We start from the raw sequence: 22504 nt of genomic DNA, 5'->3' as shown, positions 1-22504 counted from the left end.
TTAATTTTTTAAATAAGGTTGTAGGATTTTTTATAATTTAATCATTATATTTATTACATATATTTGGGTTATTTTATTTTATACAATAAATCATAAAATATTTCTTTAACTAATTAGGAATCATAAAATATTTCTTTAACTAATTAGGAATTTATTTTAAATGATTTATTGGTATAAAAATAGTACCCTTAATGATTTTTTTGGGATCATAAATTAAAATTAAATACAAATTTATCAATTTATTGTAAAGACGTTAATTAATAAACAAGATATCAATTTTGGGCGTTGTGGAGTTGTTAATCATTCTCTACACGTAACAGACTTTCGAACTTATTTTCTGGTGAGTAGACCCTTTTTGTATTATTTTAATAATATTTTTATAAATTTTATTAAAATAATATAGCATTTTTGGTGACCAATCACACCTCGATCAATGATTGGTGGCGACTCCTCAAATTTTTGTTTTATCTTTTGCCAAAAGAAAAACATTTACTTTTTCGAGACGAGATTTAGAAAATAATGACACTTGTTTTTGTCGGGCGAATACCGTCTTGACAGCTTGGCGACTCTGCTTGGGACGATTTTTTTTAGAAAGTCAAGCCACCAGTTTATTAATTAATTATCTTTGCGATAAAATTATAAATTTATCTTAATTTATTTTTTCTCGATTATTTTAAATAACATAGTGTAAATGAAAAATTAATCTTTCAGAAGTGGTTAAGATTAGTTGAAACTTTGACTAAACAATTAATTTTAAATATTTTATGGAAATTGATTGGGGTTCATACAATGAAAAAGCAATTAATTTTAAAAATTCAATGGAGATTGCGCGGGGTTCATACAATGAAAAAATAGCTTTATTGCTTGTGAAATAGGAGATCATTTAATATCATAAATCGTGACTTTCTATTATGAACAATAGAAGTGGTTAAGATTAGTTGAAACTCTACCTAAGTTAGATTTTCATAAATTAGCTGTTGTTTGTCCATCAAATTCTATGTTTGGTAAGGATGTTCCAAGTTGGCGTTGGGAGGATTACAGAGTCTTCGAATTATAAAAAATAGTAAAAAATTCGGGTTTTCGGATAATCCGAATTTCTTTATCGATATGTATTTGATCTGATAATCCGAAAAAATTTCGGATAGTTTTTCGGATTATCAGATCGGATACAGATTGATAAAAAAATTCGGATTATCAAATTTTTTTACTATTTTCGATAATTCGAAGACTTTGTAATCCTCCCAACGGCAACCTGGAACATCCTTACCAAACATAGAATTTCATGGACAAACAACGGCTAATTTATATAAATCTATCTTAGGTAGAGTTCAAACTAATCTTAACCACTCCTATTGTCCATAATTGAAAGTCACGATTTTTGATATTACATGGTTTCCTATTTCACAAGCAATAATGCTAATTTTTCATTGCATGAACCCCGCGCAATCTCCATGGAATTTTTAAAATTAATTGATTTTTCATTGCATGAACCCCAATCAATTTCCATGAAATATTTAAAATTAATTGCTTAGTCAAAGTTTCAACTAATCTTAACCACTTCTGAAAGATTACTTTTTCATTTACACTATGTTATTTAAAATAATCGATGAAAAATAAATTAAGATAATTTTATTGCAAAGATAATTAATTAATAAAATGGTGTTTGACTCTCTAAAAAATCTCAATTTCATTTTCTCTCTAAAAAGAGAGAAGGATGAAATGCTCTAGCATCTCTCTAAACTCCCTAATTGGAGGGAGAGCCGGCCACCGGCCGCCCATCGTATACCGGTCGTTTCTGCCACCTGGTGGTGGTCGGATTTTACAAACATGCCCCAAATCGAAGCCTTTTTTTTCTAAACACAGATCTAAAGTTGTTTTGGCCTAAAAGCTTACTGAACGTCGTAGATCTAAGATTATTACCTTCGATGTTTTGGTTCTCCGATGGTGCGTGGAGGATCCGATGATGTAGTAAGTCTTTTTATTTCCCTTTTTTCCTGTTCAATGATGTGGTTAGCTAGATTTTTCTCTATTTCTTTCTTTTTCTCTTTTATGTTTGTTTTTTTGCTTGCTGTTTCTCTGGCCGTATTACTGTGTCCTCTTTCTTTGCAGGATTTCAAGGCTTTTTATAGGCCTCAATGAACCACTATTATGCTGAACCCTTCGGGGAATCACCGGATCTACGATGGTGACTCACCTTAGATTCGATGAGTTGTACGGTCCTCTTTGCATCTTCTGGAGCCTACGGTGCGACGATGGCGTCATGGCAGCAACAAGTTGGAGGGAGCAGTTGGAGGTGGTGTCAAAATAGCTTTAGGGTTAGTGAACCCTAGGATTCTTTCTAGATTGGATAGGGACCGTTGGATCTCTGTAGATCCAACAGTTGAGGATGATGGCGGCTAGAGCTGTGTGGAAACCCTAGTAAAAAACCCTAAATAGGTTTTGGGTCTGCTGGGTTCTGTTTTTAGGCCTAGATCAGTTTTAGGCTTGACTCGGGTTAAAATTATAAACTGGCTTTTGGGTCCTGATTTGTAAATCGTTATTATAATAAAATTTATTATTTAATAATAATAATAATAATATAAAAAGGACAGGACGAAAACAGCTGTCGATAGTTGCCCCTTTTTTCTCAATTTTGTGTTAACAAGAATAGAACAAAGACAAAAAATTTTCGTCTAGTTGACTTCATGCTTTGATAAGAAATTCGCTTCATTTAAGGGAAATCAAACTGGTGTATGACACTGTTCCTTCGTGATGAGGACACTTGGTTACGTTTAGAGATAAATAGTGATAACACGGTTCATTCGGGATGAGAACGTCTGGTTATCTAAGGATGACGCGACTTCTTCGTGATGAGAAGTTCTTATTGGTAGATGACATTGTTCCTTCTTGATGAGGACATCTGACCATCTTTAAAATATTTGAGATAACATGGTTCCTTCATGATGAGGACGTCTGGTTATTTAAGGATGACACGACTCCTTCGTGACGAGGAGTTCTGATTGGTAGATGACATTGTTCCTTCTTGATGAGGACAACTGGCCATCTTTAAAATATTTGAGATAACATGGTTCCTTCATGATGAGGACGTCTGGTTATCTAACTTTGACGCGACTTTTTCGTGATAAGGAGTTCTGATTGGTAGATGACATTGTTCCTTTTTGATGAGGACATCTGGCCATCTTTAAAATATTTGAGATAACATAGTTCCTTCGTGATGAGGACGTCTGGTTATCTAAGGATGACGCGACTCCTTCGTGATGAGGAGTTCTGATTGGTATATGACATTGTTCTTTCGTGATGAGGAGACCTGGCCATCTTTAAAATATTTGAGATAACATGGTTCCTTCATGATGAGGACGTCTAGTTATCTAAGGATGATGCGACTCCTTCGTGATGAGGAGTTCTGATTGGTATATGACATTGTTCCTTCGTGATGAGGACATCTAGCCATCTTTAAAATATTTGAGATAACACGGTTCCTTCGTGATGAGGACGTCTGATTATCTAAGGATTTTTGTTTCCTAAAATATCAACAAATGATGCATTTATGAATATCATGATTCTATTTATGCCTAAAATGTATGTAATGATGCAAATTTAGTGTATTTTCTTTTTCGAATAAGGACCCTTTCTTATTGGCCATCTTGTAATTCATTTCATTTTGGGTACAATAAACAAGATCGATTTACTTCAACTGAACATCTTGATCTCATACTCTTTGATTGTAGCTAACATAACCAATTACCTTAGCTGAAAGCTTTGATTCCATACTATTTAATTAGATATAGTCTTTTCTTTCTTCTTGAACCTTGTCAGTACCAATGATCAACTATTCCATATGTGACAAATATTTTGGATCATCTTCATATGATTGAAACTTTCTAGGTACTTTAAATTTTATTTTCCATGTATCAATGTCATTATACAAGCTTGAAAGTTGAAACCATTATAAATTTCAGAAAACTTGTATTTTTTTAGAAAACCTTTTTGTACAATAATACACCAGGATTTTATGTACTTCAAGTAAAACTACATATTTTAAAATTTCAAAGCAAAATGCTTGCAAAAATGAGATTTAACAAGGAAAGTCTCTTTTTATTTATACAAATGTAAAGAGTTTTTGAAAATTACATGGGAAACTTTTACTGAAATATGTAAAAGAAAAAGAAGTAAGCATTTTCACATATCAATAACATAAATACTTTTGGACTGGCATGCCGCAAAGTGACTCAAGTATAGCTTTTGTCAAAAGGATTTCTAGAATTGTGATAATGCATAAGGATGTAAAGTCTCTTCTTGACTATCAAATCTCCAGATGTTATGCATCATTAACAAAGAATCCAAGATTTTTTTCCAAGAATGAATCCTGAATTATAACACTCAAGCCGCCCTTTACGGGTTTTCAACTTGAGACCTCATTTGGTTTCAAGATATCATTTTCGGATTTTCATCTTGAACCCTCATTTTTCAATCAGGCAAAATACCTTTTAACCGCATCTGAATTCACTGGGTGGGGTAATTCTGGCCCATCCATCTCAGTGAGAACCAAAGCTTCTCCAGAAAAGGCCTTCTTTACAATATAAGGTCCTTCCCAATTCGACATCCATTTTCCTCGGAAATCTTTTTGAATAGGTAAGATCTTTCTAAGTACGAGATCTTCTTTGTAAAATTCTCGAAGGCAAACTTTCTTATCATGTGCTCGTATCATCCGTTTTTGGTACATCTGACCATGACAAATAGCTTTCAGTCTCTTTTCTTCAATCAAATTTAATTGGTCATATCTAGCTTGTACCCATTTTGCTTCATTTAGTTTTACCTCTAATAAAACTCGAAGTGAAGGAATTTCTACCTCAATAGGTAGGACAACTTCTATTCCATAGGCTAACAAAAACGGAGTTGCCCAAGTCGATGTTCGTACTGAAGTTCTATAAGGCAACATAACAAATGGTAGTTTCTCATGCCAATCCTTATAAGTTTCAGTCATCTTCTCTATAAGCCTCTTGATATTCTTATTAGCTACCTCAACTGCTCCATTCATCTTTGGGTGATAAGTAGTGGAATTATGATGTTTTATTTTGAATTGCTCACAAACTGATTTCATCATCTTGTTGTTTAAATTCAAATCATTATCAGAAATAATCCTTTCTGGTAGACCATATCGACAAATGATTTCCTTTTTCAAGAATTTACAGACTGTGGTCCGAGTAACGTTTGCATAAGAAGTCGCTTCTACCCATTTGGTAAAATAGTCTTTTGCTACCAAAATGAAGTGATGACCATTTGAAGCTTTTAGAAAAATTTGTCCAACAACATCTATGTCCCACATAGAAAATGGCCACGGAGCTGTAATCACGTGCAATGGATGAGGAGGGGTATGCATCCTGTCTCCATAAATTTGACACTTATGACATTTTCGGGCATAATTGATACATTCAGTTTCCATAGTTGACCAATAGTACCCAAATCTCATAATTAGTCTAGCCATTGTATGCACATTGGCATGGGTACCACATACTCCTTCATGCACATCTTCGAGAATTGTTTTGGCCTTTTTGGTGTCCACGTATCTCAATAATACCTGATCCAAACGTTTCTTATATAGGATCTCACCAACGAGTACATACCCTGATGCCTTTCTTCTGATAGTTCTTTTATCATTCTCTGTTGCCTATTCATGATAATTCTAATAACTGATGTATTGCAAAATATTATAGTACCAGGGGTTCTCATCTTTTTTTCTCTTCAATGTTAAAACAATGAGCTGAGTACTCATAAGCCTACATTTCAATAGGCATCATGCTCGAATGCTCATCTACCTTGAATGCAACTGCCAAAGTGGCCAAGGCATCTACCATCTGGTCATCTTCTCTAGGGAGGTAATTGAAGGTTACTTCTTCAAATTCTTCGATGAGTTCCACAATCAATTTACAATATTCTACAAGCTTGGGATCCTTTGTCTCCCATTCCCCCTGATTTTGTAAATTACTAGGGTTGAATCCCCATATACCTTAATCATTTTTATCTTACGTTCAATGGCAGCTTTAAGACCCATAACACATGCCTCATATTCAACCATATTGTTTGTGCAATCAAAATTGAGTCGGCTAATAAAAGGATAATGTTCTCCTTTTGGTGAAACCAAGATTGCCCCAATTCCATGCCCTAAAGCATTCGAAGCACCATCAAAATTCAACTTCCAATATTCATTAGTGGATGTAGCTGATTCTTCCACCGAGAATGCCATTAAATCTTCATATGGGAAATCAAAACTTATTGACTCATATTCTTGAGAAGCCATACTTGCAATAAATTCAACTATGACACATCATTTTACTGTTTTTTGACTTATATACTGAATATCAAATTCTGATAACAAGATCTGCCAACCAGCTAAACAAGATCTGCCAACGAGCTAATCTTCTAGATAATGCAGGTACATTCATCATATACTTCAAAGGATCAAATCTGGATATGAGCCATGTGGTGTGATATAACATATACTGCCTAAACCTTCTAGTGGCCCATACTAAAGCACAACAAAATTTTTCAATTGGCGAGTATCTGGTTTCACAATCAGTGAACTTCTTACTGAGATAGTAAATCTTTCTCTCTTTTTTCTCAGTTTGATCATGTTGTAGTAATACACACCCCATTGAATTTTTCCAAATCGATAAATAGAGAATTAAGGGTTTGCCTGGGATAGGTGGTACTAAGATTGCTATATTTAAAAAATATCTCTTAATTGCTTCAAAAGCTTCCTGTAAATCGTCACTCCATGCCCCAGAATTATTCTTACAAAGGAGACGAAAAATGGGATCACATTTCTCAGTTAACTGTGAGATAAATCGAGCTATATAATTCAATCTTCCAAAGAATCCTTGAACCTCTTTTTATGTTTGTGGGGGTGGCAAATCTTGATTAGCTTTGACTATATCTGGATCTATTTCAATTCCTTTCTTGCGCACGATAAACCCTAAGTGCTTTCCAGATATCACCTGAAATGTACACTTATTTGGGTTAAGCTTAAACTGGCATTTCTTTAATCTTTGAAAAAGCTTTCTCAAATTCTTGATATGTTCATCCTCTGACTTGGCTTTGACAATCATATCATCGACATAAACTTCTATTTCTTTATGCATCATGTCGTGAAATAATGTTACCATGGCCCTTTGATATGTTGCTCCTGCATTCTTCAGCCCAAATGACATTACTTTATAACAAAATGTTCCCCATATGGTGACAAATGTTATTTTTTCCATATCATCAGGGTACATTTTAATTTGTTTGTAACCGGAGAAACCATCCATGAATGAGAACAAAGAATTTATAGCAGTGTTATCCACCAATATATCTATGTGTGGCAAAGGAAAATTATCCTTCGGACTAGCTCTATTGAGATCTTGGTAGTCAACACACATACGAACTTTACCATCTTTCTTTGGTATAGGGACAATATTTGCTACCCACTCATAGTACTTGGCCACTTTAAGAAACCCTGCATCGAATTGCTTTTTTACTTCTTCTTTTATTTTTAGCAACATTTCGGGTTTCATTCTTCTCATCTTTTGTTGAACAAGCTTACATTATGGCTTTATTGGTAATTTGTCTACTACCAACTCTTTATCCAAACATGGCATGTCCTCATATGACCAAGGAATGCATCATTGTATTCCCGAAGCAAATTAATCAAACTCTGTCGTGCTTTATCAGATAAAGTAGTGCCAATTTTCACGTTTTTATTATCCTCATCTGATCCAAAATTCAAGATCTCAGTATGTTCCTCATGAGGTAGAATTTGCTTATCCTCTTTTTCCACCATTTTTAACAGCTCAGAAGGTAAGTCACATCTCTCATCATTATCACAACCCTCAACTTCCCATTGACACTTGGGCTGTTCAAAATCAAATTTCGTGTCAATGTCATCAACACCCATGTTATTGACATGTGAGTTCCTGAAAGGAAAATGAATAAGGGTATATATACATATAATCATAAAAATGCATAGAAAATATTTTCCATATGAAATTAACTGGATGCATCTTTTATTGAAAAAGAAAAACACATAGTTTAACCCTTTACATAAAATCAACTATTGCCCCAGGGTATAAGCAATAGAGGAAGTTCTTGTGTATTACTCTGAAAATGACTTAAAAACTACAGGTAATTCCTCCATAGTCCAATTATTCAATTCAAAGTCTGGTGGTGCAGGGTAAAATGCTCATAGCTATATTTTCTTCTGGTTCATCATTTGATATGACATTGATACTCAAATCTTTCAAAGCATCCGAAAATATTAGCCTTTCGTTTTGTTGATCTTCTTGAAACATATGTCCTCCAGACATAAAATTGTTACTCAACAATAGAAAAGTCATTGGTTCCCAACTGAGATCTTCTCTAGCTAACTTTGCCTTCCTCATTTCATGGTTCTTCCTAATACTTCTCTATTTTTCCCTTACAGTCGATTGATATCGCAAATCGAATTGATCTTTTTTAGTGATGGGAAAAACTGGATTAATTGGTCCCTGCAAGTGACTTCCTAACCCTTTTCCAGCTTTTGGTCCTTTCCCCAGGATTAATTTGAGCTCCATCTTAGTGCAATTTGAAAGTCTAGACGTGGGCATCCTTTGGCCTTCGACTACAAATGTGGCATTAACAAACTCCAATGATCTAAAAGAGCATTCAATAGCTTTTTCATCCAATTCGATATATGGAGCAGTGGTAGAGACAAAAGCAATGATATCTTCTTCAGCATTAAGACATATCAGCCTCATATATATCACAAATTTTAATTTTTGGTGAAGTGTAGATGGAACTGCCCCTGCCTGGTGAATCCAAGGCCTTCCCAGTAAGCAATTGTAAGTGGGTATAATATCCATCACAAGGAATTCTACTTCAAATGTAGCTGGGCCAGTAGTTAAAGGAATGTCAATATTTCCTAAAACTTCTCTTTTTGGTTCCATCAAAAGCTCGAACAATGCTCTGACTATTTCTCATGAGTGTGCTATCGATTGGTAATTTCTTCAAAGTCACTAATGGCATTACATTTAAAGCTGAGCCATTATCAACTAACACTCGAGATAGAATATGTCCTTTGCACTTAATCGTGATATGCAGGGCTTTAGGAATACCATTCATCCCAGAGGGGATTTCATCTTTAGAAAAAGAAATGAAATTGTTAGCCTGTATGTTTTTGACCAACCTATCCAACTTATTTACCGACAATTCTTTTGGTACAAAAGTCTAATTTAACACTTTCAGTAAGGAATTCCGATGTGCCTCAGAGCTTAATAAAAGTGCCAATATTGATATACGAGCAGACAACTTATGCAACTGTTCAACAATATTTTTTTCACTGTGTTTGAGAAATTTCAAAAATTTCTCAGCTTCATTCTTAGTTATTGGCTCGTTGATGACAGGTTCATCTTCTCTCAACTGTAGGTCAACCTTTTTTCCTTTGTCAACAATAGGTTGCTTCTCAGGCTCTTTGGAATAACATCTTCCACTTCGAGTAAAATGTCCAACCTCATCTACTTCATCATTTTGTTTTATTATATCATCCATCTTACAACCATATTTCCATGGCAATTGCTTGTCATCTTTATACAGGAACGGGATGGAGGTATTATAATCACTTTTGGAGTTATTTTCTCTGATACGCGAATCATTGGTGTAATAATTAGAGGACAATTAGAATTGTAGGTCCCTCTAGTCGATCCCTCAGAGGCGCAAATATCCATTTCTTCTTCTTCTGGTACTTTCTTGAAAAACTCCATTTCTTTTTCATCCATAATTTTTATACCAAATCTAGGAAATATGGACACTGTTGTATAACATGTCCGTCATATTGGTGGTAATGACATGTATTTTCACTGTTGAATTTTTCAACTGGAAAACTAGGCATCAACATAACAACATTGATCATTTGACTCCACACTCAACACATGGGTGATTCCACCTCACTAAATTCCATTATAATTTTCTTTCTTTTCTCTTCACTAACAACATTGATTCCCATACCTGCGTGATTTGGCAATGGATTTTGGGCCACATTATGCTGCTCATTGTCACTAAAATTGATGACATTATTGTTTCTAAGACTTTGAACAAGTTTCTTAAATGACATGCAGTTCTCAATAGAGTGTCCATGAGCTCCTGCATGATATTCACATTGGAAGCTAGCATCATACCATTTAGGATATGGAGGTTGTACATGTGATATATGATAAGGTGATAACACATGTTTATCATACAATATATGAAACAATTCCTTGTAGGTCATAGGAATTAGATCAAACTAGGGCTTCTCTCTCTTTTACCTCTCTCTTATCCCTTCCTGTAGGGTTTTGTGTAGATGATCTTGCATCCTGAGGTTGAGACACCATGATATTATTTATAACTCCGTAAAAAGACTCAATTTCCATTTTTTTCACTTAAGTTATTGTTCGTCTAAACAAAGTATGCACAACATTTTAGTTGCATATAGGTTATGTTAGCTTGTCGTGGATATGTTTTGCTTAGGCAATATTTATTTGGTTTGACTGATGCTGCTGAGGAGAAAGGGTTGTTTGGATTGTTTTTGTGCAGGAAACTTATAGAGGAAGAATATTTTAGTCGTGACAACGTAAATTTGCAAAGGCCAATGGAACATATAAGAGCGTAAGGAGCAAATTTATCTCGTCGAGGCAAGGTTTATCTGAAGAAGTTTGGAACATGTGTGACGAAACCGCCTATATCACACGCCAGCTGGATGACCTACTTCACGTGCAAGCAAGCCTTAATTATTTTGACAGCAGCCAGCTGCCTTTCCTTTTTTAAGTCTGGGCATTCAATAACGGCTATTTAAGTAAACTCCAAAAGCATGCAAATCCCTAGGAGATATTTCCTTATAAATAACCAGCCGTAGCTGCCAAAGAGAGGAGGCAAGGAAGAAGAGATAAGAGCTTTACTCAAGGCGTGAGCGAGCAACTGCAGTTCTTTCTCATCATTTCCCAACCAACCTTCCTTGGTTTCCTCCAAAGCCAGACTGTAGCAGAGCGATGATCAGGTATCGAGAGAGGCTGATCACCAAGGAAGGCACGATGCTGATTAGAATTGTCACGACAGAGCCATCGGTTTTGGGAGTCGTTCTTCCTTTGTTCTTAACTCTTTATCTATTTGGGGTTGTATTAAACGTTGAAAGTTGGATGATTTTTAATAGCACCATGATTGTCTTACTTGGTGTTAAACTTTGTTTTGCCTAAACAATATTTTTATGTTTTATGAATGATGAATTATGTTTTGCTTATGACTGTTTTGCTCATTGTTTAAATATTTTACCTTACGCTGTAAGAGCATCGAGAGATCGCCTGGGGTTTTGGTAAAACATGTCTTGGCAATATAAGAGCATCGAGAGATAACCTTTTGTCTAGATAGTGATTCTTAGATTCGAGAGAATTAAGATAGATCCACGTGAGTAATGGAATGAATCCGAGATGGTGAAGTTCTAACTCGTTTACCTTAGAGATAAGGAGTGAGTTTTAATCGACTAAAAGGGATAGATGCTAGAGTAGGATAGACAATGCCTATAGTTTATGCTGAGAGGTATTTCTATAACAACAGTTTGACAAACTAAGGGTTGTAGTTAGCGCTAAGAAGTATTGTCATAGCAACCGTCTAAGAATACCTAGTAATCCTGTCGGGCAGCTTTAGCAAGTCATAATAATTAATTATAGACTTAGAATAATTGTTGTCAATACAAAAGTTTAGCATAAGTGCTCTGTGATAAGTCTGAATATGTGTGGTTATTTGCATTATCTTTAAACCAACATTTGTCTTGTTTTATTTTTTTTCCAGTATTCTGCATATTTATCTTACCTGAACCAAACTTTTCTGCAATTATTACTTCTTGTTTTATTAATAGCAGTCCTTAAGTTGACAATTTAGTACGAATTAGTTCGTGACACTAGTTCTAGTTGTGGTGAAAATAAATTTCCAATCCAATCCCTGTGGAGACGATACTCACTGACTACTATATTACTTGCATCGATTGTGTATACTTGCACAGATTTTCTTGCCTTAGCATATACATTTACAAGCGATCAAGTTTTTGGCGCCATTGCCGGGGATTGGCAACTGATGAAATTTTTAGCCATAACAAGTTCTTTTTGTGTCACCTTATATTTATTTAGTCTAACGTAGTTTATTATTTTATTTTATAGGTTTTTATTATTGTACGACCTTGAGATCTGCTGGTAAGCCTTTGGAACCATTCGACCCTAAAGTTGAGCAATCATTCAAACAAAGATAGCATGCCCAAAGAAACAGAAAACAATTAAACCAACTCCAAATGCAAGATAACATGGGAGATCTAGTACCTGATGCAACCATCAATCTTAAAGTTATAGGGCCAAGAGCGATACGAGATCATTTGAACCCGATTCTCGATGACCTCAATCCAGGCATAGTGGCATATGAAATACAAGCCACTCATTTCGAACTTAAACCGGTGATGTTTAACATGCTAAAATCTATTGGACAATTTGGTGGTTATCCCAATGAGGATACTAGGCAACATGTTCATGCTTTCCTTGAAGTATGTGATTCGTTTCGACAACAAGAAGTACATGAAGATGTGCTTAAACTGAAACTTTTTCCTTACTCCATATGGATAGAGCAAGAGCCTAGCTCAGCGGAGTTCCTTCCGGCTCAATGGAGTCATGGGAAGATTTATGCAAGAGTTTCCTACTCTGATATAATGCACCCAATATGAATACAAACTTCGTAATGACATTGCGAGTTTTCGCTAAGGAGATGATGAATCAATGTAAGAATATTGGGATAGGTACAGAAGCTTACTTCGCAAATGTGTTAACAATGGGTTTCACGATTGGACGCAAGTGGTGATGTTTTACAACGGAGTCAATGCACCAACTCGAATGATGTTAGATGCCTCAGCATTGAGGATAATGTATCCCTCAAGTTTGGGGGAGGTATTCTGCCATATTTTGCCATACTTTGTTAAAACGCAATTGATGATGATTGGTTGAAAATTTTAGTTGTCATGACATAAGTAGGTTAAGACTATTGTTGGAATGCATTAGGAATGCCCAATGATGATTGCATACATTTATTGCCTAGGCTAGAATTATTGCAAGACTGTCTAAAGAAGCGAACCAACCCTAGGTCTGATTCTTTGAAATTTACAAACACGATTGTAGACTGTCCCTGCTTAAGGTAATCTGTAAAATTTTTAGGAAAGAACTTTCTATTTGCAGAGGCTTCAAAAATATTTTAAGGGTAAAGTAAAGATCCCTAGTGTTTAAAAACTTGAAAAATAAAAAGGGACACTCCTCTGTGCAAAGGCATAAACAAAAAAACTCCATAAGAAATTAAGAATAGCCAAGGCATATGAGTGAATGAAAGTAGTCACAAGATGACTCTGCCTGACTAACTTGGGGGTGGAAGGTATGCTCCCTTTCACCTAGAGTGTGGGACGCTAGGTGTGATGAGCTGACTCCCCTATGAAAAAAAGTAAATAAGAATAAAAGTTGATAAATAACTAGGAGTATAAACTGAGCCTGACAAATAATTTGATGCCTTCAAAATCCAGGAGTGCTTACTTTAAGTTTTCTAATTACCTTTATGCATAGACTAGTTACAATCACGCACACACAATAGCAAGGAATATTGACTAGGGAAGTGACTTGACTGATATGACTGTCGAACATGTTGAGGCCAAATATTTTTGCTGAGGGCTGAAATCTCAAACCATATGATTTTCTTAACACTGCTTTGCCATGACAATTTTGATTTTCTTATAGTTATTATACATTGCTTGAGGATAAGCAATGGCTTAAGTATAGGGGTGTTATAACTCCGTAAAAAGACTCAATTTCCAGTTTTTTCACTTAAGTTATTGCTCGTCTAAACAAAGTATGAACAACATTTTAGTTGCATATAGGTTATGCTAGCTTGTGGTGGATAAGTTTTGCTTAGGCAAGATTTATTTGGTTTGACTGATGCTGCTGAGGAGAAAGGGTTGTTTGGATTGTGTTTGTGCAGGAAACTTACAGAAGAAGAATATTTCAGTCGTGACAACGTAAATTTGCAAAGGGAAATGAAACCTATAAGAACGTGAGGAGCAGATTTATCTCGTCGAGGCAAGTATTATCTAAAGAAGTCTGAAGCAGGTGTGACGAAACCGCCTATGTCACACGCTAGCTGGATGACCTACTTCATGTGCAAGCATGCCTTAATTATTCTGACAGCCGCCAACCGCCAACCGCCTTTCCTCTTTTAATTCTAGGTATTCAACAACAACTATTTAAGGAAACTCCAAAAGCATGTAAAGCCCTAGGAGATATTTCCTTATAAATAACCAGTCGTAGCCGCCAAATAAAGGAGGCATGGAAGAAAAGAAAAGAGCTTTACTCAAGGCGTGAACGAGCAATTGTAGTGCTTTCTCACCATTTCCCAACCAACCTTCCTTGGTGTCCTCCATAGCCAGACTGTAGAAGAGTGGTGATCAGGTCTTGAGAGAGGCTGATCACCAAGGAAGGTATAGTGCTGATCAGAATTGTCGTGACCGAGCCCCCGATTTTGGGAGTCGTTCTTCCTTTGTTCTTAACTCTTTATCTATTTGGGGTTGTATTAAACGTTGAAACTTGAATGATTTTTGATAGCACCATGATTGTCTTACTTCGTGTTAAACTTTATTTTTCCTGAACAACATTTTTATGTTTTATGAATGATGAATTATGTTTTGTTTATGTATGTTTTGCTCATTGTTTAAATATTTTACCTTACACTGTGAGAGCATCGAGAGATCGCCTAGGGTTTTGTTAAAACATGGCTTGGCAATATAAGAGCATCGAGAGATAGCCTTTTGTCTATATAGTGATTCTTAGATTCGAGAGAATTAAGATAGATCCACGTGAGTAATGGAATGAATATGAGATGGTGAAGTTCTAACTCGTTTACCTTAGAGATAAGGATTGAGTTTCAATCTACTAAAATGGATAGACGCTAGAGTAGGATAGACAACGCCTATAGTTTATGCTTGCTACAACAACAGTTTGACAAACCAAGGGTTGTAGTTAACGTTGAGGAGTATTGCCGTAGCAACCGTCTAAGAATACCTAGTAATCCTGTCGGGCAGCTTTAGCAAGTCATAATAATTCATTATAGACTTAGAATAATTGTTGTCAACACAAAAGTTTAGCATAAGTGCTCTGTGATAAGTCTGTGAGGTTGTTTGCATTATCTTTAAACCAACACTTGTTTTGTTTTATTTTATTCCAGCATTCTGCATATTTATTTTGCCTCAACCAAACTTTTCTGCAACCATTATATTACTTCTTTATTAATATCAGTCTTTAAGTTGACAACTTAGTAGGAATTAGTTCGTGACACTAGTTTTAGTTGTGGTGAAAATAAATTTCCAATCCAATCACTGTGGAGACGATACTCACTCACTACTATATTACTTGCATCGATTGTGTATACTTGCACATATTTGCTTATCTTAGCATATACATTTACAAGCGATCAATTATTGGATTCGTATTTCCTCACGTTATTTACCTCACTCTCTTTCTTTTCCATTGGCGATTTCTTGCTAGTTTCACCGCTATCAAGTTTCCCACTCTTAACTGCCATTTCAATCATCTCACCAGCTGTAACTATGTCAGTAAAGCTCTTAAAGGAATTCTCTATTAGGTGAGTAAAGAAAGGAGCTCTTAAAGTATTCACAAAGAGCACAATTATCTCATCTTCTTCAATGGGTGGATGTACTTGTACAACTATGTCCCTCTATCTCTGGGCATACTGTCTGAAATTTTCGTTGGATTTCTTTTCCATACTCTGCAACACCAATCGATTGGGCCTTATGTCTTTTACATGCTTATATTGCTCAAGAAAATATTTTGCCTAATCTTTCCAAGATTTAATATGAGCTTTACTTAAATGGTTGTACCATCGAATAGTCGAACTTGTTAAGCTTTCTTGGAAACAATGAATCAACTATTTGTCATCTCCTATATAACCTGTCATTTTTATGGAAAACATTGTGATATGAGCAGAGGGGCATTTCGTACTATCGAATATTTCAAAATCAGGAATATTGAACATAGGTGGTAACACCAAATCAGGCACCAAACTCAATTCTTTAGCCTCGATTCCATACATGCTAGGGTCCTCCTTCATGGTCCTAATTTCCTCCGCTAACTGTTTCCATTTTTCATCATCTTGTTTGGTTTGTTCTTTTTTATGCTCTTCATCAAGATCAGGAACATCTTCAGTTTGTTGTTGGTTTATTGATAACTTCGTAAAAAGACTCAATTTTCAGTCTTTTCACTTAAGCTATTGCTCGTCTAAACAAAATATGCACAACATTTTAGTTGCATTTAGTTGCATATAGGATATATTAGCTTGTGATGGATAAATTTTTCTTAGGCAAGATTTATTTGGTTTGACTGATGTTGTTGAGGAGAAAGGGTTGTTTGGATTGTGTTTGTGCAGAAAACTTACAGAGGAAGAACATTTCAGTTATGACAACGTAAATTTGCAAAGGCCAACGGAACAGATGAGAACGTGAGGAGCAGATTTTTCTCGCCGAGGCAAGGTTTATCTGAAGAAGTATTAAGCAGGTGTGACGAAACCGCCTATGTCACACGTCAGATGGATGACATACTTCACGTACAAGAAAGCCTTAATTATTCCGACAGCCGCCAACTGCCAACCGCCTTTCCTTTTTAAGTATGGGCATTTAATAATGGTTATTTAAGGAAACTCCAAAAGCATGCAAAGACCTAGAAGATCTTTCCTTATAAATAACCAGCCGTAGCTGCCAAAGAGGGGAGGTAAGGAAGAAGAGAGATGAGCTTTATCCAAGGCATGAGCGAGAAACTGCAATGCTTTCTCACCGTCAACCAACCAACCTTCCTTGGTGTCCTTTATAATCAGACTTTAGCAGAGCGGTGATTAGGTCTTGAGAGAGGCTGATCACCAAGGCAGGTGCAGTGCTGATCAGAATTGTCACGACAGAGCCCCCGATTTTGGGAGTCATTCTTCCTTTGTTCTTAACTCTTTATCTATTTGGGGTTGTATTAAAAGTTGAATCTTGGATGATCTTTGATAGCACCATGACTGTTTTACTTGGTGTTAAACTTTGTTTTGCCTGAAAAATATTTTAATGTTTTATGAATGATGAATTATTTTTTGCTTATGACTATTTTTCTCATCATTTAAATATTTTACCTTACGTTGTAAGAGCATCAAGAGATTGTCTGGGGTTTTGGTAAAACATGTCTTGGAAATATAAAAGCATCGAGAGATAGCATTTTGTCTAGATAATGATTCCTAGATTCAAGAGAATTAAGATAGATCCACGTGAGCAATGGAATGAATCCGGGATGGTGAAGTTCTAACTTGTTTTCCTTAGAGATAAGGAGTGAGTTTCAAACAACTAAAATGGGCAGACGCTAGAGTAGGATAGACAACACCTATAGTTCACGCTGAGAGGTATTGCTACAACAACAGTTTGACAAACCAAGAGTTGTAGTTAACGCTGAGAAGTATTGCATTGAAACCATCTAAGAATACTTAGTAATCCTGTTGGACAGCTTTAGCAAGTCATAGTAATTCATTATAGACTTAGAATAATTGTTGTCAAGACAAAAGTTTAGCATAAGTGCTCTGTAATACGTCTAAATATGTGAGGTTGTTTGCATTATATTTAAACCAACACTTGTCTTATTTTTTTCAATCATTCTGCATACTTATTTTGCCACGACCAAACTTTTCTGCAATCATTAAATCACTTCTTCATTTTATTAATATTAGTTCTTAAGCTGACACTTAGTAGGAATTAGTTCATGACACTAGTTCTAGTTGTGGTCAAAATATAATTCCAAACCAATCCATGCGGAGACGATACTCACTTACCCTATATTACTTGAATCGATTGTGTATACTTGTACAGATTTTCTTGTCTTAACATATGCATTTACAATCGATCAAGTTTTTGGCGCCGTTGTCGAGGATTGACAACTGACAAATTTTTTAGCCATAACAAGTTCTTTTTGTGTCACCTTATATTTATTTAGTCTAACGTAGTTTATTATTTTCTTTTATAGGTTTTTATTCTTGTATGACCTTGAGATCTGCTGGTAATCCTTTGGAACCATTTGACCCTGAAGTTAAGCAATCGTTCAGACAAAGGTTGCGTGCCCAAAGAACCAGAGAACATTTAAACCAACTCCAAATGCTAGACAATATGGGATCATTTGAACCCGATTCCTGTTGACCTCAATCCAGGCATAGTAGCACCTGAAATACAAGCCACTCGTTTCAAACTTAAACTGGTGATGTTTAACATGTCAAACTCTATTGGACAATTTTGTGGTTCATCCAATAAGGATGCTAGGCAGCATGTTCGTGCTTTCCTTGAAGTGTGCGATTCATTTCAAAACCAAGGAGTACATAAAGATGTGCTCAAACTGAAACTTTCCCTTAAACCCTACGCGATAGAGCAAGAGCCTGGCTCAGCGAAGTTCCTTCCGGCTCAATGGAGTCATGGGCAGATTTATGCAAGAGTTTCCTACTCTGATATAATCGCCCAATATGAATACGCATCTTCGTAATGACATTACGAGTTTTCACCAAGGAGATGATGAATCAATGTACGAATGTTGGGATGGGTACAAAAGCATACTTTGCAAATTTATTAACCATGGCTTTCACGATTGAACGCAAATGGTGATGTTTTACAACAGAGTCAATGCACCAACTCGAATGATGCTAGATGCCTCAGTAAATGTCACCTTACTGGACAAATCACCCGAGGAAGCTTTTGACATCCTTTACAGGATAGTAAATAACGATTATCAATTTCTAAATACATGATTGGGAACTGACATAAAAACATTCGGAGCATATGAATTAGAGGGTAAGGATTTGGTAGCCGCTCAACTTTCTGCCATAACCAATATGTTGAAAAATTTGCAATGCCCTAATGAGGTAAGAGAAGTCAAGGTGACCAATAATGCATGCATATTTTTTCATGGCAACCATCATGAGAGTGAATGCCCGGAAAACCATGAGTCAACAAATTTTGTGGGCAACTACAACCGGAGCAACAATAGCCCCTATTCAAACACGTACAATACTGGTTGGAGATAATACCCAAATTTTTCATGGAGTAATCAAGTAAACAACAACAATCAAGCAGCAAATTAAAGGCCATAACAAAATAAGTTTGACCATCAACATTTTCAGAATCAGTATCATCAGCAGCCCTGGCAAAACAATAAAGGTATAACTTCTTCCTCTAATACTAATTTCAATACTAATTCCTTGGAGTTATCATTACAGGAATTTATGGCCTCAACGAAAGATTTCATGGCCTCCACAAAGACCTTGATGTACGAACATTCTGCAACAATTAAAAATCAAGGAAATTTGTTTCAAAGCCAAGAAACACTTTTGCAAAGCCATAGTTTATCTCTAAGAGCATTGGAGATCAAGTGGGACAAATTGCTACGACATTACACTCTCGCCTACAAGGAAATCTCCCTAGTGATAAGGAGATCACTAAACATCATGGGAAGGAACAATGCAATGTACTTACACTAAGGAGTGGAAAAAAAGTCAACCAAGATGACAAGTTTGAGGGAGAACATCTGAACAGTCCTCATCATGGCATAACACAACCAGAAGATCGAGCTGAAAATGTTGAACGAGAGGAAGCCTGAAGAGAAGGAAAGAACTAAAGGTTCAGAAAGGCATAGCTCAAACAACGAGAAATTCATGGTCAAGGCCAGAGATTCTTCAGCAACAACAGCAGACAATGTGAGACCTCCACCACCATTCCCTTAACGGTTAAAGAAACATGATGACGACATCCAGTTCAAGAAATTTGTTGATGTTCTGGATTAGTTGTCTATCAATGTACCCTTAGTAGAAGCCATCGAACAAATGCATTCCTATGCCAAGTTTCTTAAGGATATTGTTACAAAGAAACGGAAGATAGAACATGTTGTCACAACAACAAAAATCTGTTCGACAGTAAGCAAACTCCCACCAAAGCAAAAAGACCCTGACAACTTTATAATACCATGCTCAATTGGTAACGACTTCATATGACGAGCTCTTGTTGATTTGAGATCAAGTTTAAACTTGATACCAAAGTCCATATTTATGAAACTAGACGAGTATCACGCCTGTCCAACCTCAGTCATCCTACAGTTGGCCGATCGGTCATATGTACGGCTAGAGGGCAGAATAGATGACGTCATAGTAAAGGTGGATAAATTCGTATTTCTAGTTGATTTCCTTATCCTGGATTGCGAAGCCGATGAAAAAACACCAATCGTTCTGGGACGACCCTTCTTAGCCACTGGGAGAATCCTAATAGATTGTGAAAAGGGAGAGTTCACAATGCGAGTAGGAGCGCAAAGCGTCACCATCAATGTATTCAACTTCATGAAATATGTGGATGATTAAGAAGAGTGCCAATACATTAGAGAAGTAGAGGAGAAAACAATCCTTGGATGAGGCAAATCTTTAAGACTCGATGAATACAACGCTTTGTACCATGACCCTATAATTGGTATTCACGAACAAGACACTTTTGGCCCAAGCAAATTATGCTCAGAAGATGATTCAGAGAATCATGGCCCTGGCAACGAAAATCTAAACAATGAGCGCCCTAAAAACGAAACTAATGCACGATACAGAGGAAATACAAAGGATCAACCAAGGCTTCTTCATAATAAATCAGGTATGAAATTCGAACCCTTATATTATGGTGAAGTTAAGTCTCAAGAGTCATCCTTGCAACATGCACTGAAACTGGAACTTAAAAATTTGCCATCAAACTTGAAGTATGCTTATCTAGGAATTGATGAAACTATACCAGTGATAATTTCTGCCAACCTAACCTCCGAACAGGAGAATAGTTTGTTGAATGTTTTGTCACAGCACAGAAAAACTCTCGGATGGACAATGTCAAACTTGAAGGGAATCAGTTCGACCATATGCATGCACAAAATCAATCTAGAAGATAACCATAGCACTTTGGTAGAACCCCAAAAAAGGCTCAATCCAATCATAAAGAAGGTAGTCATGAAAGAAATTATAAAATGGTCGGACGCGGGAGTAATTTATCTTATATTTGATAGTTCATGGGTCAGCCTGGTGCAGTGTGTGCCAAAGAAGGGTGGTGTGACCGTGATTAAAAGTGAACATGATGAACTCCTCACCACAGGAACAGTAACGGGCTGGCACATATGCATGGACTACAGGAAGCTCAACAAAGCTACAAAGAAAAATATTTTACCCTTTATTTCATCAACTAAATGCTTGATAGAGCGGAAAAGCATATTACTGCTTCCTCGATGGATACTCAGGGTATAACCAAATAGCCATAGCACCGGAAGATAAAGAGAAAACCACTTTCACATGCCCGTATGGTACCTATGCATTTAGACGAATGTCGTTTGGACTGTGTAACGCTCCAGCTACATTCCAAAGATGCATGATGGCAATCTTTTCAGATATGGTGGAAGAATGTATGGAAATATTTATGGATGACTTCTCTGTCTTGGGTGATGATTTTGACCGATGTCTCGGCAATCTATCCAAGGTACTAAAATTATGTGAAGAAGCCAACCTAGTGCTGAATTGGGAAAAATGCCATTTTATAGTAACCGAGAGAATAGTGTTGGGACATAAAATTTCATGCTGAGGCATCAAAGTCGATAAATCCAAGGTGGACGTGATTGCAATCCTCTCACCCACCAATGTGCGAGGTGTACGCAGTTTCCTTGGACATGCAAGCTTCTACAGGCGATTCATAAAAGATTTTTCTCAAATCTCTAAACCCTTTTATCTTTTGCTTCAACAAAATCATCCATTTGAATTTACTAATGATTATTTGAATGCCTTCACAGATTTGAAGAAAAAGTTTTCTGCAGCACCAATCGTTATCCCACCAGAGTGGAACCTTTTGAGCTCATGTGCGACGCTAGTGACTATGCAGTCGGAGCAGTGCTAGGGAAACGAAAAAGTAAAATCTTTCATGTTATATACTATACGAGCTGTACTCTTAATGATGTACAAGTAAACTATACCACCACTAAAAAAGAACTCTTAGCAGTAGTATTTGCATTTGATAAGTTTAGGCCATATCTAATAGGAACTAAGGTAATTGTGCATACAGATCACTCTGCCATTAAATATTTGATTAATAAAAAAGATGCAAAGACTATACTAATTCAGTGGATATTATTACTACAACAGTTCGATTTAGAGATCAAGGATAGAAAAGGTATAGAAAAATCAAGTGGCTTACCATTTTTCTAGGATAGATAACAAACCTGATTGTCCTGAGATTACAGAAATTAAAGAGGATTTCCCTGATGAGAAAATATTATTTTCACGGTTGCGCCGTGGTATGCTGACATAGTTAATTTTCTTGTTAGTGGTATTGTTCCTCTTGATTTATCTAGCCAGGGTCGAAAGAAGT

This window comes from Hibiscus syriacus, unplaced genomic scaffold, assembly GCF_006381635.1.
Source record: "Hibiscus syriacus cultivar Baekdansim isolate YM2019G1 unplaced genomic scaffold, ASM638163v2 tig00110503_pilon, whole genome shotgun sequence".
Lineage (NCBI taxonomy): Eukaryota > Viridiplantae > Streptophyta > Magnoliopsida > Malvales > Malvaceae > Hibiscus > Hibiscus syriacus.
The sequence above is the reverse complement of the archived record's forward strand: the minus strand, read 5'-3'. Positions refer to the sequence as shown.